Source organism: Chiloscyllium plagiosum, chromosome 22 (genome assembly GCF_004010195.1).
Source record: "Chiloscyllium plagiosum isolate BGI_BamShark_2017 chromosome 22, ASM401019v2, whole genome shotgun sequence".
NCBI lineage: Eukaryota > Metazoa > Chordata > Chondrichthyes > Orectolobiformes > Hemiscylliidae > Chiloscyllium > Chiloscyllium plagiosum.
In genome coordinates this window covers 21,481,643-21,501,079 of record NC_057731.1, presented here as the reverse complement: position 1 = coordinate 21,501,079, position 19,437 = coordinate 21,481,643, and the positions used below count along the sequence as shown (strand labels likewise).

General features: G+C 37.9%; 1 protein-coding gene across 12 annotated transcripts in view; it reads left to right on the top strand.

The window, feature by feature from the left end:
• Window positions 1–19,063, top strand: part of jakmip3 (Janus kinase and microtubule interacting protein 3) — a 379,633-nt gene extending 360,570 nt beyond the window's left edge. For 8 of the 12 annotated variants that reach the window (XM_043712579.1, XM_043712578.1, XM_043712577.1 and 5 more), the window contains 3 exons: window positions 7,764–8,187; window positions 13,444–13,635; window positions 15,232–19,063. The gene's annotated coding sequence lies outside the window, so the exon portion shown is untranslated. Of the gene's footprint in view, window positions 1–7,763; window positions 8,188–10,559; window positions 12,692–13,443; window positions 13,636–15,231 lie in introns of those variants that run through there. The other 4 variants (XM_043712569.1, XM_043712570.1, XM_043712572.1 and 1 more) reach the window with 4 other exon arrangements.
• Window positions 19,064–19,437: the final 374 nt, after the last annotated feature.

Below are 19,437 nucleotides of genomic sequence, written 5' to 3'. Positions count from 1 at the left end.
CTGATTGTAAACAAGTGGTAATTTATGCGTGCCGGTTATCCGAATATTTCTCGGTTATCTGGCAATGCATGCCATAAGGCTGTTTAACTGATAACTGAATGCTGAGTTACTGATAACTAAATGCTGAGTTGCTTAATGCCATTTTTACAGGACCTTGAGATCTTGTTCGGATTAATCTGAAGTTTGGATAATTGATGTTCGGATAATCGAGGTTGCACGGTACTTTTGAACAACAGCCCAAGACATCTATTCGTTTTTGAAATAAACATAATGAGCCTTAATTTGGACAGGTCAAGATTTTTTTTATGCTCTACATGCTGACCCTGCCAGAGAATTCTGTGATAGTGGATCCCATATGCTCCCTTGAGAGCACTCTCCATTCACTCTGCACAAACACACCACAACCCAAATGTCTGGTCAGACACTCTGCTCCCAGATCTTTTTTAGAAAATCAATGGATATTTTTTCCATCCATTTCAACTTAACAAGGAAGACACTTGGCAAGGCAGACACCTGGTAGAGTTGTTACAGAATGTGAGCCGAACCCTGAGCACTATTTAGACCAACATATTTGTCCATTAAGTGCAGACTGCATGAAAATACATATTGAAATGTCATGCTGTTTTAAGCTGCAGTAAGTCTCCCACCTTTGTGCCAATGTGACACACTTGCAAGGTCCACATTGCTTTAAAATTAGCAATTTAACTCAAGTACTAGATTCCAATAATCCCACTCTGTTACAGCCTTTGTCCCAATCAATGTTGGTGGAACTTCAGCCTGAGTAATCTTCTCTCTCATTGCATAAATGCAGAATTAATGATGGGTGAGATTGATATGTCTGCTGAACAAATGTTTCAAGCAATATAGTATCACCCAAAAAAAAAGTGTGTGCAATTAGACTAACCATCATCAAATCCTCTGTCACAGTTGCTAAGGCAGTGGTACCTTAATAGACTATTATATGTTGCAGGCAAGTGATATTACAAGGTCAGATTGAGGTCATGCTTGGTTGCTAAGCAAACTTGAACGTAAAAAAAATCATACTGAAATAGGCAGGCCAAGTTCCAGAAGTAAATTTTACTGAGCATAGAGACAAAGTAGGCAGACCATGGCATTAGGCATATGCTGTAACCTAAAGCTTTGAGATTTCCAATGATTCATTAATATGTGCTTTGCAATAAAGTTGTTGCATTGTGGATTTTCTTTTCCTAATCAAGTTCAGAAAATACTTGGTCACTTGGGAGTGAAGCAGACAGTAACCTAATTGATGGTTTGTGTGATGCCATAAACCATGAGCGTAAAGGCTCAAGATTTGATTACAACACAAGAGTCTTGCTAGCTGCTATTATTTATAACCTAGATCAATGTTTTTACATGGCTTTTATTAAATTCTTGCCTTAGCATTTGCTGTAACTGCAGACACCAGCTGTGTCCTCAGTATATGGGTAAAACTCATACAAGAACTCTGACTTCATTATTGTGCAATTATTGAGAAATAATCTGGCATTATTTAAAGAAGTGATAATCTACACAGTTACACATTAGAAAGATATAAAAATAATTCTTCTCACGCAGAATGGGAAATCAGGGACAGAGGTTAGCACATTCAATTTTGGTGCTCCAGATATTCATCAATCACTGAAATTGTCAAGCAAAGCTTTGTAGTTATATTTTGGCCTGGAAATTATACTGTGGAAATAATTGTGTTACGAATGCTTGGCAATTCCTTAGACAAGTCCAGAAATATTTGGACAATCAAATTTTAAAACGTTAATCCTTTCATTTCAATAGCCAAGAAGGAATAGCTTGAAAACATATTCAGAATTATTGTGTTAACATCTGAATGGATTAGTTTAAAAGACTTTGCTATCATACATCAGTACAGCCAAGCATTATTTTTAAACTGTAGATATTTTACAGGGCAAATTTCATAAGTGTTCAGAGTGACCATTCACTGACTACTGGTAGCATGGTCTTAACTTGTATTGCCTGATGACCTTGTAAACTTGACCAACTATTAAAGAATAGAACAGGAGAAAGAAATGTGGAACAATGGGACTAGTATTGTTTCCACATTTCCTATGATTTTAGGCAATATTTTTCTACTTGGTAAATAAAGTGAAAGAGTTTTAGGTAATAGAGTATCTGTAACAGTTTTGCTTTATTCATTACAATAATAGCATTCACCTAAAATTAGCACAGAATACTTGTTATTTCTGTGGCTTAGGTCATTCAGTAAATTGCATCTATGAGGATAACCTAACATACATGTTATCCATATTTAGTAAAGACACAGATAGATAAGATAAAGATGCAGACAGCTTAATAGGTATAGAAATAAAGAGCATTTCAGGAACCATAAATAAAGCATGAATTTATTTCAGGCATTAAATATGGCATTTGAGACACAATGGTATGACTTTTCCAATGAACTTTGAGAGTTTGACATTTAGCATATGGGTGTTATGAACTTGCCCATGTTGCCTGCACATCCACCAGTACAATCTTCGTGATGGCAGCTTCCTAATTGGCTGCTTTCATGTAGGCTGTCCAAATAAAGATGGTGAGCAGTCTTCATGACAGAAGAACCAAGCTGGCAATCCCACCAGATCAAACAAGCATTGCTGAGGTATCCAGGTGAGTGAGAGCCCACCCCAACTTTGCTACCCTTCCAGAGGAGTAGTGATGGACATGTTATAGATGTTCAGCCCCTCTGGTTCTTCATTTGTGTGTGGAGCATGAACTCCAATAGCCTGTCACTATGGAAGCTGCCTCCATTAAGTTGGTGGTCTCCATATTCAACAGGCAAAAGGGTGCATGATGATTCCTCAGTGATGCCTTAGTAATCCCTTATAGTAGCTTACTGCCCCCTTCTGTGGAGTAAGGAGCTGACTGAGATCCCAGCCTGTGTCTGGGCAAGTATCCCAGAGGTGGGAATGCATTGTTGAGCTATATCGATGTCACTTCACCTTGTTTTCCCTTCACCATTCTACCCAAAGATGACACCAGCCTCATTATATTGAGACCTACTATTAAACCAAAAAATATTTGTACTTGAGCCCAAACTTTGAATGTAATGTTATAAAAGCTGTGAAGAGGCAGCTAGATGCAAACGATGCATTACACTGAGCAACTATTCCAATATTTCTTTGTGCTCTTTAAAATATTTATTTTTCAAGTAACCCCAATACTAACATCACAAATCATTAAGAGCATACAGCAATGGGAAGAAGGAAATAACTCCAGATACATTATTTTAATAAATTAACTCTTAAAAATCACAAAAGTAATTTTAACTAATTGTTTGGGAGGTGAAAGTTAAAGGCTGACTACCCAATATGGGTGTTTGTGGAAAATGGTGTCATGATTATTTTTAGCTATTCTGAGTGAGAACAAAATGCAAAATATTCACATTTTGTCTTTAAGAGTTTCATGATGAGTGGAAAAGTGATATCTAACAAGGATAATTAAATCACCATTTTAGCTCTTTTACACAAAGTAAAGCAATATGTGGCTATTGTGCCATTGTTCTGGTTTGATTTGACAGTTTCCCAGCAGTTTTTATGTCTTCTGCTATTTACTAACCGACACAGTTAACTCAAGCCATTACCAAAGGCGCAAATATATTTTTAAAAATTTAAAAGCTGTAATATGACATAAAGGAAAAGACTTCTTTTCAGTGTTGTTAAATATAAAGAAATTTGCATTCTTTAATTTCAAAAGGCAGTTACATGGATTTAATTTAAGTGACAGTAAAGTCATCAAGGGTCATTGTGGGAGAAATGTAAAATGATCCATTTATGATGGTGGTGTTAAATTCTCACAACCATATGGTGCCCAAACCTGCTGTAACCCACAAGAGGGTTTATTGAGTGGACAGATGGACCCTGATAGACAGCCTCCCTAAAGCCATCTGCTGAAACTAGTTTGGAATTGCTGTGACAATGCCTGATGCATTGATCATTAACCCTATTCTAACATTGTGGCAAAGCAATGATTAATGTGAAATCTAATCCGCAGGACACAAATCAGTTTATCAATCTACTTTTATAGGTCTTCCAGAGACAGTAGACACACCATGTGTCCAGTGCACCATGCAAGACCCTAGAAGGGATAGGAGGAAATATATAATTGATAGTTACCAATCCATCTTTTTAATTGTGTGAAAAGTACAAATGATGAGCTCTAATAAGAAAATAATATGTTAAAATGTCAATTAAAAATCACAAATACTCTTAACTATTTATGAGTGGTATCCATAATTGTTAGTTTTTCTTTGTCATGAGTATGTAAAAAGCATCCTAGTGTCTAACTCCGACTGATTGATTCTTGATAGGTGTAATCTTTGGGCAGGCTGGGTCTCTCTGTCTTGAAAAGAGAAGGTTGAGGGGTCAATAAATGACATTTCTCAATGTATCAACCACTTAGAGGGAACAGACACAGAGGGCTGGATTTTCCTGGTTTCATGGAGATAGAAAAGAGGTTAGGAAAATAGGGCAAGCTGTGTCAGAAAGTTCCCTGACACATGGCCACTTCTAGGGTTGTGTCCTGGTGGGTGGGGAGGGGAACAGCCCACTGAAGCTGGCAGCCAATTAAGGTAACCTTGACCCTGCTTAGGTACATTTTGCAATTGTGGTGTCTTCTCAGATGCTGCCTGACCTGGTGCGTTTTCCAGTGCCGTGCTTTATCAACTCTCTTTTGCAATAGAGTCAGCAATTTTCCAAAGTCAAAGTGGCTCAGCCTGTAGGTATATAGGCCACCACCTCATTGAAGATGGACTCCAGCAGCAGGTTGCATGGCTTAATGGTAACAACTTAGGGACCAAAGGCTTCTGCCTCATTCATCACTGTTTTTAGTAAAGGATTTTCCTTCCATCCCAAATATTCTGCCTGCTTCGAACATCTTTCTTTTTGATTTCTCTTGCCAACATCAGCAGCACCTGGTGGGTCTGCCAGTCTGATATCATGGTGGGGTATCTGAATCAGCCTGTGCTGCCTCATCCACCCCCTGCCATGAATTGGAGGAAGCTCCCAGAAGCAACTTCCTAGTTGACAGTGTCCCCAAAGATTTGGACCAGTTTCCTTCCACAGCCACTCTGTATTGCCAATCTGAATTGATCAGCATGCAATATTGCACAAACTCCAGAAGAAATAAATTCTTATCAAGCACGTAGAACCTCCAGATCTAAACACATCCTGGAGTTGACAATATTTTGCCTGCCATAGTGATGTTCACAGGGAAGATTGAGACAAGCGAATGTGGAATGATTATTTTGTTGACCATGATGAATAGTTGTGTGGAAAGAGCTCAGTTCTTACATCAATTGCATTCAATTGGATTCAGCTGATTCAATCATAGCATCGTACGGTGCAAAAAGGGCCCCTTAGCCCATTGAGTCTGCAACAACAATAACTACCATTAAAGGTGCACTAATCCCAATTTCCTGCACTTGCCCGTATCCTTGAATACTATGATATCTAAAGTGCTCATCCAAATATTTTGTAAAGATTGTAAGGTTTCTGGCCTCCACTACCTTTGCAGGCAGTACATTCCAGATTCCTACCACCCTCAGATTAGATGGCTTCTGTGACACATTGATAATGCCTCTTCCTCTGAGCCAGAGGCCTGGTTTCAAGGTCCCACCTACTCCAGTGCTGTGTATTAAAGTCGCTGACCAAGTTGATTATTTTTCTTTTATATGCAGAAATGGTATCACACACAAGCAAATGGCTTTTTTCGCCACCAAATCACAAGCCAATTTTCACCTCAAATCATCACCATTAAATCACTATGCAATAACACCAAAGGTTAGGGACTGACCAGGTTGATGAGAAAATATCTGATATCAACGTTAGGTGCTTCTGGGTGCCTAGAGCAGCTGATATAAGAATTTAAAACAGCCAGCTCTCAATTTAAGCAGTAAATAAGTGTGACAAATGAGGGATCAACAGATCTGTAACCTATTAGACCTTTAAGGCTGTGTATCAGCAATTGGTTTATAGATATTTGTGTCAAAGCTGCATTTCTCCTGGAGTTAATGCAGAAAACCTTGCTCCATTCGACATTCATATGCAACATCAGGAGCAGGGATGTGCTTGGAATTCTCGTTCTGAACATTAGCACAATTTCTTTCTGAGATGAAGCCGAACCAATAAGAATAAATCAGTGTCCATGTGTGTGTTGGAAATTATTAATAATGATTGAAAAGCAACTTCTGCAGTTATAATACTTATGAGATGCTGCACACTATCTGAAGCAGTCACACAGATTCAACTTGTCATCATCTATCACATAACTTCAATGCAGTGTCAAACCAGGTTCAAGAACTCAACAGCATCATTAAACTGAATATTTTGCAACAGTGGTTGTTGCTACTGGCACACTAAAGGCATGAAACATTTACTGTTCAGGCTGAGCAAGCACATGATCTTGGAGCTCTTTCATAACAATATGAGTTTGAGTTCCAGGTTACAGTTTAACACAGTGCTGCATGCTGCAAACCACTCTGCTCCTACTTTCTCAGACCCATAACACTTCGCAAAAGAAAGCATACACTAGAATGTGAGGAAAAGCATGATTTACCAATTATGTTTACTCTTCAGTGGCTTCTCCTCAAAAATCCATGTGAAAACATTAAATGAGTGCAGGTTAGATACCTTCAATACTTTGTTCCGCAACTGCACTCATTGTGTTATTTATTTATTCATTGGATGAGGGTATTGCTGGCTCAGTAGCATTTACTGTCCATCTCTAATTGCTCAGAGGGCAGTTAAGAGTGAGCCACTTTGCTATGGACCAGGTGAGGATGGCAGTTTCCTTCCCTAAAGGGCATCAATGAACCAGATGGGCTTCCCCCAACAATCAGCAATGGATTCATAGTCATCATTAGACTCTTACTTCCAAATTTTTTTCAATTGCATTCTAATTCCACTATTTGCCTGGCAGGATTTGAACCTGGGTCCCTAAAACATTATCTGAATCTCTGGATTAACGGTATAGCGATATTATAACTAAGGCATTGCCTTCCCCCACTTGACTTTGTGTGAAGAATGGCGTGTTATTTTGATGTAGTATTGAATGACTACCTAGTTTCCATCTTCAAGAATAGAAAGAAAGTCAAGGGCTTGCAGAGGGAAAGCCAACAGTGGTTCAAGAAACCTGAGTGGTTATGGGTTTTGCATGTTTGCTTAACTGAGGCATGACCTTAACATCCTTCTTTCCAGTTTCCTGACCAGTCACAGAACATGGGTGCATAACACCTGCACTTTCTTTTGGACAAATCCAATTTAAAGGAACCACAGAGCAACTCACTTTTAAGAAAGCTGCCCCTTGGTTCTTTAACATTTACTTGGAAACCATGAAGTGGACTGAGAGAGCCTGCAGATGGTAAAAGTGTGTAGCCTCAGAAACCAAACAGGACTTAACAGCAACGGCAGGAGCAGAGTGCCTCACAGCTGGATTCAGAACCTCAAAAGTTTCATTGACCTCATTAAGGCAGGAAAAGTGAAGTGCCAAGTTCACACTTTGAATTTCCCAACAGTCTTCTGCACAACTCTCCTCAGGGTAATATACCTTGAAACTCTACCCACTCCTCTCTGTCAAGATACATCATCACATTCCCAGTTGAACTGCCACCCTTTCACATACCCACAACTTATTGCCATCTTACACCCATCCCACATGGTCACCTTCGGCAATTGTCATCATTCCATCTTCTCCACACAATCTGTTTTTCACATCCATAACTGTCTCTTTCAATACAGGAGAGATGAGTGCAGAACTCCAGGGAGAGACAGTGAACCAGTGGGTGACTATTCGACACTAGCCACCATGATCACAGTGAAGAAGGAGGAAGAGGATGCCAAGGAAAGCAGAAGATTATTCAAACCCAGGGCAATTGGCGAGGAAGAAATACTGATCTCCCAGATTCCTGATGGAGAATTACACTGTTACATAGTCCATTGAATGGGGAGCTGCTCTCCTCTGGTTCCAGATTCCAACCGAAGCCATTGAAGACTTTAGGCTTAACAATATTTAATGGCATTAATGCTAATGAACAACAGAACTGATGTACTCAAGCGATCTTCACGTTCAAGCTATTCTGCTTATTAGCAAATGTGGGAAGGATGCCAAAAGAATAATCCAAGTTGGATGGGGAATCAAAAGCAGTTTCTACAAATGCTCTGGGTAAGCAGCACTTACAATTTTATTTTGGTACATTCACAGGATGTGAGCAATACTAGATTGTCCTTGCATCACTTTTTTGAACTGCTGCAGTCCACCTGGTGTAGGTATATCCACAGTGCTGTTTTGAAGGGAGTCCCAAAATTTTGACCATGTGACAGTGGCAATTCAAATATTCTTCCAGGTCAGGATGGCATATGAATAGAAGGAAATCTTGCCAGCAGTGATGTCTCGATGTATCTGCTGTCTTCTTATAGGCGGTAGAGATTTGGGATTTGGACAGTACTGCCTCACAAGTCTTGGCAAGTTGCTGTTGTGCATCTTGTAGATGGTTCACTCTGCGCAGTAATCATTCATTTCTTGTGTGGGAAGGTGGTTGTAGATGACGTTGATTGAAGAATGTTTCTGTAGTAACCTTGAAGGCTTTTTGGCATAAATCTTGACAAGGTTGGTGGGTTTCAAACAAATATTTAGTGACCACATAGAATTTTGGATTTCTTTTCAATCATTATTTTTTAAAAATTTATTCACTCGTTGTCATTTATTCACTCATTCATTAAACGTTTGAAAGGCAACTTGTGAATATTTGCTGTGTGCTAACTATTGGGTTGAAAGTTTGGAGATCTTATTTTTACTGTTCTTCCAGAGAGAAGATTACTAACTGTTACGTTTTAATATATTGCTGCACTAACCTGTGGCCTGGAGAGCCAGTGATGTTGTTGGGAACATTGCTTCCATGTTTTTAAATTGAGTCTGGAGGTTTGCAACTCAACTAATGTTGAGTAGCAAGATTTAACAAGTCGGACTGTGGTCATAAGGCAGAGCTTCTCAAAGTGGGGGTGTTGAGCTGAAATTTTGTGATCCTGAACTCTTAGGCAGGAATGATCCCTGGGGAGCTTCAACAGAATTATAACAACTGTGCTCCCTCTCTAACCTCGAAAGGGGTCAAGTGGGACAAGGTTTTGGATGCACTGTATTAAGGGAAACAGCCAGGTCAGCAGCTAAAGATCACAACACTAATATACTTTAAAATGAAAGATGGTGACATGTAAGGCTGTATGTTGGTTCTGACTACAGTAAGGTAAAATACATCAAAAAAGAACAGAAATCTATACTGATATTTTACAATTTTGTTTATTCATTCATGAGATGAGGACATCGCTGGCTAGGCCAGCATTTATTTCCCATCCTAATTGCCCAGAGGGCAGTTAAGAGTCAACCACATTGCTGTGGGTTAGGAATCATATGTAGTCCAGAATCGAGAGTGTGGCACTGGAAAAACACAGCAGGTCAGGCCACATCCGAGGAGCAGGAGAATCGCCAAAGGGCAATGAAGGATTCCTGATGAAGAGCTTATGCCTGAAACATCGATTCTCCTACTCCTCAGATGCTGCCTGACCTGTTGTGCTTTTCCAGTGCCACACTCTCGACTCTGATCTCCAGAATCTGCAGTCCTCACTTTCTCCATCATATGGAGTCCAGTCCAGGCAAGGATGACAGTTTCTTTCCCTAAAGGGCATGAGTGAACCAGATGGTTTTTTCCTGACAATAAACAATGGTTTAAGGGTTATCATTAGATTCTTAATTCCAGCTGTTTATTAAATCCAAATTCCACTATCTGCCATGGCACGGTTTGAACCTGGGTTCCTAACACATTACCTGAACCTCTGGATTAATCGTCCATTGATAATACCACTACGCCATCACCTCCCCTTAGCTCCTTGCCCTTAATGAAAAATGGTGACTTGTAAGGCTATATGTTGAGTCTGATTAAATGTGCTTATACTTCAGTAAGATAAAATGCATTAAAAAACAGAAATCTATACTGATACCAAAATTGTTTGATGCCCAGTTGAGCAATTTGAACACCTCAATGTTTTTAACCTGTGATTATAATTTATTGGATTTTCGACTCGGTGGGCAAAACCTGGACAGATTTGAAAGACATGTCAAATTGTAAGGCATAGAGTCCCTCCTTGTAATCTAAATAAAATACACAAATGGTCAAGTTAGATTTACTTCATGCACCTCATGATACATTTCTCCCCTATTTATTTTAATGCCTTGAAATTTATAAGAAAGTGGAAGTCTTTTCGAATAAATATATTACAAAAATAAATTTAATGTCATTTGCTATTATATTTGTGATATAAATGTATAATCAATATCCCACAAAGATGGAGTTTGCTTCATCTGTGAGTGAGGCCTGTACAGTTCACTCATGTCTGTGTGTAATTAAGGCACCCACAGTGCATAGCCACAATCCATTCTATAATCAGAGGCCTTCAGTCAAATATCTTCTATTTCCTTTTCTCAGGCATTATATATTCAATGAACTCATCTGAAATATCTTCATCTTTTTCATCTGAAAACAGAGCAGAAAACGCCAGGACAGATGTGCAGAAATTACTGGAGAAACTCAGCTCATCTGGCAGTATCTGCGGAGAGAGAAAAACAGTTAACATTTCAAGCCCAGTATGATGACTTCTTCAGAACATCTGAGCGTCCAAATCCCCTTCCTGATAGCCCTTTGTGTGAAACCTCTAGGCTTTCCACCTGCCCCGGTCCTCACCCAACCCATGTCTATATGAGCCTGTATTGCCCATCTTTCCCCAGCAGTCCCTGCCCTATAAGGTGATCATACCAGATATGGGCAAACCCTGCTTTCCACTCCTCCCATTGAAGCCAGACTGCTCTTTACTGTGGATGAACCCCCATCCCATTAATCCTGTTCCCATCCATAATTTACCATATTACCCTTACAAATACAGTTGCCCACTTCACAATTATCATTTCCCCCTCCTCACCAACCTGCAGCCCTGAAACCCCACAAATATGTTCTGAGTCTTCTTACCACAGCAGCTCCTTATAACCCCTCCAACCCCTTTTCCCCTTTGTTTCTGTGGACCAACTTCACCTCCTTAAATGACAAAGCTGGAGAGTCCTAAACCAGGAGTGCCCAGACCCTTGACTGATGCCTGTATGTCTCTCCAACTGTGTAAGCCATCCCCTTGGCCTGACTACTATGGAACTATAGGACTTATCGTGGACCCATTGCCTGGACAGCAGAGGTACAGGTGTCCTAATTAAAAACACCCTGATTAGATTCCTAACCATGGCCACACTTTTGGACTTATTTGGGAGGCTGTCCTTGACCTACTGTACCAGAACTGTCTGACTAACAGCTATCTCCATGGACATTGGCAAGGACAATGTTGCCAAGATGTTGAGATGTTTGCCATGTAAGCTTTTGACGTGATGCAGATGAGATAGACATAGCACATTGCCATACAGCAAGCTGCATGCCCCCTTGACTGAGGACTGCACCTTAAGGCAGCTTAAGTCATCAGGTACACACCCTGACCTCCGTATCAAAGGAATGCGCAGCATTTAGTTTGGTCATGGTGGATGGTACAATTGGAAACTGTTTATTATTGAGGCAAGATGAACACTTAATGAGGTAGTTAACAAAATAAAGTTACCAAGTAATAATCTCATTCAATGGGCAACCTGTTGTCGAGCAGCAATCTCACATCAATACCTGTAACTTAGTACAAAGGTGCAGCAAGTTAGTTTCAATGGTGTGAAAGACCTAGCTGGACTTCCCAAATGATTCTGCCACATTTATCTCCATAGCCCACATCATTCAGACCACTATACAATTCTATGCAATGTCTTACTGTTATTTTTATCTTTTGCTATGTAATTTTCTTGATTCTTGTTAGATTATTAATGATCGTAGTTACTAACTAAAAGATGCAAGATTATTTGGTTGAATCAGACTTGTTAGCAAGCTAAACTGATCAAGTTATATTTGGGAATTTACCAGAATAAACAAAAGATATTAAAATAAGTCAAACATACATCTCACCAAACTGGTCCTAAAGCACAATTGGAACATCTTGCATTGAAATCGTGTTTAAAGCGAAATGCTCCCATGGATCATGAAGTGCAAATAATAAAAAATAATTTCTTGTTGAAAAAGAACATATGAAACATGTTTTCGGATAACTGTGAAGAGTGGCCAGATTAATGTGGTGATATGGTCATATTTTATCTTATTTCACATGCTTGAAATCACCATTTATTTACAACAATCTCATCATAAAATGCATTCACTTATTTCTTTCCCAAATTGTTTAATGTGTTGGCAGCCTTTTGGACATTATAGTTTTGTATCTTTATTTATTTTTGCATGCCTTTCTACTTTTCAACTTTCCATTAAATTATGAGTGAGAGTGAGAATTGTAAATAACTTTCCAAAACAGTTTGAACTATTATTCAGTTAATTTCAGTGAATGGGTGCAACAAAAAAAAGGCTGTCTGTTTGCTATGAGGTCATTCCATTATAATTATGTAGATCAATTTTGTTCCACCATCAACGGTTACAAGATTGTGACTGAAGGCCACTTTGGGGTAGGACAGCTTCGGAGACGAAAGAAAGTACCTCATGCCTGGGCAGTCTTTGTTGGCAATTAGTTCTCCTTGCTGAAAAATGTGTTGCTTGAAAAGCGCAGCAGGTCAGGCAGCATCCAAGGAGCAGGAGAATCGATGTTTCGGGCAAAAGCCCTTCTTCATGCCCGAAACGTCAATTCTCCTGCTCCTTGGATGCTGCCTGACCTGCTGCGCTTTTCCAGCAACACATTTTTCAGCTCTGATCTCCAGCATCTGCAGTCCTCACTTTCTCCTAATTAGCTCTCCTTGTATATTTTCACATTATATCAATTATTATGTATCTCTAGGAATAGTTTCTCTTTCAAATGTAATCAATTTTAGCTAAAAGACTGGTTAGCTAAAATACTGGTTTCAGAGAATTTTTTTTTGGATTTTCTGCTTGTCCTACTTAGAAAATAAAACTGGCCAGAAATCCAAGGAGAACTCTCCTTTGAATTAGTAAAATAGAATCCTCTTCAAATACCTAAGAAGCAAATGAGCCTCAGTTTAACATCTTATCTGAAAGATAGCATTTCTAATAGTGCATGAGTTATCTCCTCAAGTCTTTGGACTAGGAGTTTTATATCCAATCCCTTATCCAGAGTTGAAAATGTTACCATTTACTCACGTACTACAATCTTTGACTGTGTGAAACATGCCCCTAATTTTTGTAATACTACATCCTTCTATGCAAATAGATGTGCTCCTCTTACCTTGTCACTGATAAAATTGACAGCAACAGTACTACTGGTAGCTAATGTATCTGACTGTTGACCTCTAGCTGGTTCAAAGGCAATGGTCAGTTTAACACTGTTTCAGTCATAGGCTTGTGGAAAAATGTGATCAAAGAGAAACAGGAAATAGGAACAAGAGAATGCCATTGAGCCGAGGTCACCCACTCTGCCATTTAAGATGGTCCATTCTGTCTCAAGATTTACAGCAGGAAACTGGGCTGCATTCAAACCACTGGGGATGGGATCTTCACAAGCCTGTCATTGATCTGAACAATGCATATGTGTAAGTGAAGCAAACCTCATATTTGTATATGGTTGTCCTCATGTTACAAGATGAAATAATCTTAAATGTGGGCCTTAGCAATTAGTAGAGTTCTGGTGCATGTTACAGCTGTTGGTGAAGCAACTCACAGTGTGGCTCAGCTTGTATAAGCATGGTTTCCATGTCAACCAACCACAGATTCAACATGCAGATAATGTAAGTCAAGAATATTTAGCTCAGATATGAATGTTTTAGTGACAAAGAGATCTATTTTTCCCAGCTTATCTTGAATTGCAGTGTCCATAATAGTTGCAATAATCTATAAAAGGTACTATTCTGTGACCATCAGGTAGTTTCTGTATCTGCTTCTGCCTCATGTACAGAATTTCCCAAGCCTTTCTGACCTCAATAAAATTAGAGAATGGAATTTGTAGCTTCAAACTTTCCCTGAAAATTATTAATGTAGGAAGAGTAAATATAAATGGAACACAGGAGAGATGCTATACCTGGAATTGGGGATATCATTTTTTGCAAGACAGAGGCAACTGGACATCTGTAGCTGATGTCAAAGAGCTTGATATTGCCACAAACTGCAAAATTAGAAAGGTGTGTCAGTACTCAAGTGTTTCATTTCCAAAATCACAAGGGAAAGCAGATCTGAAAAATCAAGTTTAAAAATAAAACATTGAAATTGTAAAATTTTTGATAATAATTGTATCAGGGATTGTGTGAGAAAAACTAACTCTAATCATAATGTTTCACAGTACAATGAACGGAGAGATATTTGAAGTTATAAGTACTAGTTATAAATAACTTTATTCATTCATTCATACATATGTCTCATCTGTTGCTGAAACCTTCATCAATGTCTTTTTTCCTCTAAAACTGATTAATATAGTGCAACGGCTGGCTTCTACATTCTGCCTTTGTAAATCTGAGATTATTCAAAACTCTATTGACCACATCCTTATGCTAACCAGCTCCCATTCACCAACCATTCCAGTGCTTACTGATATATACTAATTCATGGTTAAGCAATGCCTGTTTAAAATTCTCATGCCTGTTTCAAAATGTTTTCCATGGCCTCACCCCTCACTTGTCTTTACGATGTCCATGAACCCTACAATCTTACAAGGTATCTATATTCCACTTATTCTGGTTTCTTGTGCATCCATGATTTTAATTGCTGTACCATTGGTGACCATGTCGTCAGTTGTCAAGACTATAACTCTAGAATTCCTCTTCTAAATCTCTCTGTCCCTTCACCTTTCTTTTCTTCTTTGACATGTTGACTAAAACAGCCTCTTTTACCAAGCTTTAGGTCATCAATCCTAAGAACACTTTGTATCACTCATTGTCAAATTTTGTTGAGTAATGCTCCCTGAACAAGCACCTTGGGACATTGCATTATGTTAGATGTGCCATATTAATTCAAGTTGTTGTTGTGGACTTTATTCATACTTACTGACTGTAGTTATAGAAAGTGCTATCAACAATATGTAACAAAAAATATTCTAAAAGTAACTGAAAATGATAAATACATGCTGTGTTTAAGTTCTGTTTATAATTTTGTGTATGTCATTTTATAATGATTTATTTAATTTTTAATCTTTTCAGCAGCTGCTGCACGTCTCTCTGCTTTCAGCCTTACTTCTGAAGATAGCCAAAGTTCATCAAACAATGTGAACCAGCTCTATGACTGCCAGAATCCAGAAAGTGCTGAAGTACAGTTAATTATTTCTCATGTTGTAACGATCCATTATGTCCCGTGTAATTTTCCTCTGTATATTTCAAAATTCCCATTTTTGCCTCAGAGGTGCCTCTACTACTCCAGCATCTGATGCATTCCTTAAGAAATTTGTGAACACAAATAGGTGCACTCTTCCAGTCAGACATTAGAAAAATTCCAGTTTGTGTTGTTCTTTGTATTAAAGTGAAGGAAACTGAAATAACATATTGCTGCTATTTACAAAGGGAATGATCGCAATTAGAAAAAGGTTGAATGATAAGATTTTACACACAAAAGCTGCAGGTAAAATGCATTATATTGTTAAAAGGCCCAACTACGATCTTTCAGTAAAGAAATTCAATGACATAATTAACCGAGAACAACAAATTCAAAATAAATGAATAACATATCATTAATTTGGAAACTTGTCACATTGGTTAAGTTTCTCAAGTATTATTTAAATATGAAATAATGCTGTCAAGTTTATAGTGTCAAATTTTGTCAATTCATAACGGATATAGTGATGTGAGTTCACAAGAAAACAATGTTTTCAAAAAAAATCTGTATTTGGTGAAGAAATTTTGAAATTACTAAGTATCTTGTTTAAATGCCTTGGGTTAGAAAAAGCCCATAGACTGCATAAATGCAGGAAAGCACTACTACTATTGGAATCACATAGTTCATTAAGGTTTTCTGTGACACCAATAACTTGGATGATATTTGAATTATGTTAACAAACAATTGAGGGCAGATTGTTTGATCCTGGCTTGATGAGAAGAATTAGTCAGGCCATGTTTGTGCATGTTGTAAATATGTGACTGGCAGTTTGTTAAAATAGTGATTCACGCACAAAGAAATTATAACTGCAAAAGAACAGAAGGTTTTTGATAAGAAATGTACAGGAGAAACCAATGAAGCATGAGATAGATCCAGTGATAGTTGGATTAGAATGCTTTTTTATTATTTATATGTACAAAGTTGAATTGTACTGTGTACAGAAAAGCTGCAGTGGGATTATTTTAATCATAATTAGTAAAGCATCGTCTATTTGCAGTATTCAGTTCAATTTTGACCATTTGAATCGTCTAAACTAAACTCCATTTAGATTTTGACCCAATTCGCTGATAATAACTGATACCCACCAAATGTTGTCCATAAAAGGTTTGTTTATTGTATTGTTTAAGCTGTTAAAGAATAGTGGTTTATTCAAAATACAGTAATATGCCCAGTATTACAAAGCCTTCAAAGATTTCCAGAGTGCCTTACATGGCTTGTTAACAAGAAAATTAACAACGTTTAAAGAGGTGCATTTTTAAATAAGCCTTCGATGTAGGGCAGCAAAGCCAGGCAAATGTAGCATACATTAGTTTGGGTATTTGAAAGTTAATTAACTCCAAAATATTATAATGTCAGCATTAAAATAGTGTTTTGCCTAAACACTAATTTTATTTGCATTGTGAATGGATTTAGTTTAGACTCAGGAAATCATGCTGTGAATATGTGTAATGATTCATAAAACCTTGATTTCTTGTACATTTTTATAAGTATACTGTAAATTTATGCAGAAATATAAATTATTAAGATAGTGCCAGTTGTGGCCAGAAGGCCATGGGTTTCTGATTTACATGCTCTGTAAGGTAATCTCTGTATACCCATATCGTAAATATTTATTTCTTTGTTTCAGTACTAAAACAGTAAATTGCTGTCCTGAAAATAAGGATTGTAAGTGGATCAGCTACAAATTTTACACATATTTTTGTATTGTGATTCATGTATATTAGCAGATATTTCTATCCATTTGTAAAATACATATATTATTGTAACTTTTCTAATAAAAATATCACTGTTCCAGATCTTCACGACTGGAAAGGAAGTTCATTTCATTTTTGAGGCTCGAAATTATTCTCAAACCATGACCATCTGCTTGTCTGTCCCTCTGTGCAAAAAATGGAATGCAAGCACAGAGGCTAACAGCCTGTCAGTTAGCACTGAATAACCTCTGCAAGTAAAAGGCAATGCAGGCTAGTAGGGTGGCATACTCCAAGGAAATGCAATTTGAGTGAACAATAAGAAACTAGTATAAGAGCCACACGATGCATCCTATGTAGGTGCGCAGGATTGATGTATGTCCCTGTGGCCAGACCAAACCTCTAAGTATTGTTGAACTCCAAGATAAAGTCTTGAGGTGCTGAACTGGAGTGTGAGTTAGTCCAAAAGCAGCCATGATTATGTGGTGAGGCTGATAGTTTGTGGAAACTGATTTGAATGGATGAAGGCAGGGTACAGTGGTGTCCAGACAGAGTTGTCTTAAGACCAGGTGAAGCAAGTAGTGAGCTGCTGCTGCCAGGTTACCACTCTACTTTCATGTTGAGAATTGGTGCTATCTAGTTTCTTGGGAAAGGAGAAGAGATTTGGGGGCTGCATAGAAATGAGGTAAATTTAGCTAATAATGTTTTTCAAATGCATAGAAATAAAGTAGATGCCGTTCATTAGCGAGATTCAGAACTCACCATTTCAACCCTAAAGGAGCAATTCAGAATTTTTTTCTCAACAACAAGAATCTCAATTTTCCATTTTCACAATATTTTCCCAACTTCCTCAATATTGCTCACTCAAGGAGCAGAAAATTCCACCTAGCATCCTCTATAATCTGTCATCTTTTATCAGTTAACTCTGCTCTCCACACATATTAAATGACCTGCTTCAGTATTTCCCATATTTTCTGTTTTTATTTCAGATTTTGAACTTCTGCAGAATATTGACTTTTAATCTGTAGACACCTCTAAATCCATTTGTGTTAATTCCTTTTAACATTATCAGTTGAATTATTTTGAATTGTCTTTCCTAACAGAGCTTCTTTCATTCAGAAAGCATTTATATATTTGCAAACATTCATTCATTCAAAAAATAGTCCCCTATCCACCTTTCTTTTGGTAGTTACATATATAGCAATCTTATCAAAATCCTCTGAAAACCTTACATATAGGTCCACAATATGTCTTCATTTCATCACAAATTCCATTAAGATTAATTGATCCATAAATCACTAAACTCTCTTGCCTTTTGATACATTTGCTATTCTTTCTACAACTGGTTTCTAAATATTTCTTGTTGATTACGGTTAGTATCTCTCCATTCTCCTTTCTTCAGAATTTCAATGCAAACTGTCTAATTTTTTTTTTCTGTTTTTAGTGCTTTAACCTTGTTACATTTTATATATCTGGCTTCAGCCGTGAATCTTGCCTCATTTTCCTTCAGAATTTAGCATTCTTACCTTCAACACCTTCTGTGAAAATTGATGAAAAATGTTTATTAAGTAACACAACCAGTGTATTTATCATAACATCAGCAATTCTTTTCATCATGCTTTTCCACCACTCTATTGCTTGTGAGTTTATATAAATTCCACCTTCATATTGAACATCAGTTTTTTTATTTATAATCCTTCAGAGAGTTCCAAATCTCTCCTTTCCACTTCTCTTCCAAATTTTGTACATTCTCCAATTTTCTCTTTATTGTATCCTTGCTTTTGTAATTTATTTTTATTAATTCATGGAATGTGGGACTCACTTATGAGTCAGCATGTCTTGTCGTTCTGTGATTAAGGGGTTAGTAGGGTGGTGAGTCACACTCTTGCACATTTGCCGTCCATGCAGTAATGTAAAAGCAGGGATGAAGGAGGAGCAAGTGAGGACTGCAGATGCTGGAGATCAGATTCGAAAAGTGTGGCACTGGAAAAGCACAACATGTCAGGCAGCATCCAAGGAGCAGGAGAATCAACATTTCAGACATCAGCCCTTCATCAGAAATACAAGAGCACCCATAATGCTGTTAGGAGGGGGAGTTCCAACTTTTCAATCCAAAAGCAATGAAGGAACGACTTTCCAAGTGAGGATGTATTTGTTTTGGAGGAGAACTTACAGATCATAGTACAGTATTAGCATACTTTCATTGTCATTGTCCTTCTGGGTTGTGGAGTCATGAGTTTAGAAAGTTCGGTTCAAGGAGTTTTGGGGAGTAGCTGCTGTGTGTCTTTTTAACTTTATTTTTCTCTGACCTCTTGGTATTGTGGTTCTATTTTCTATAAAAATTGT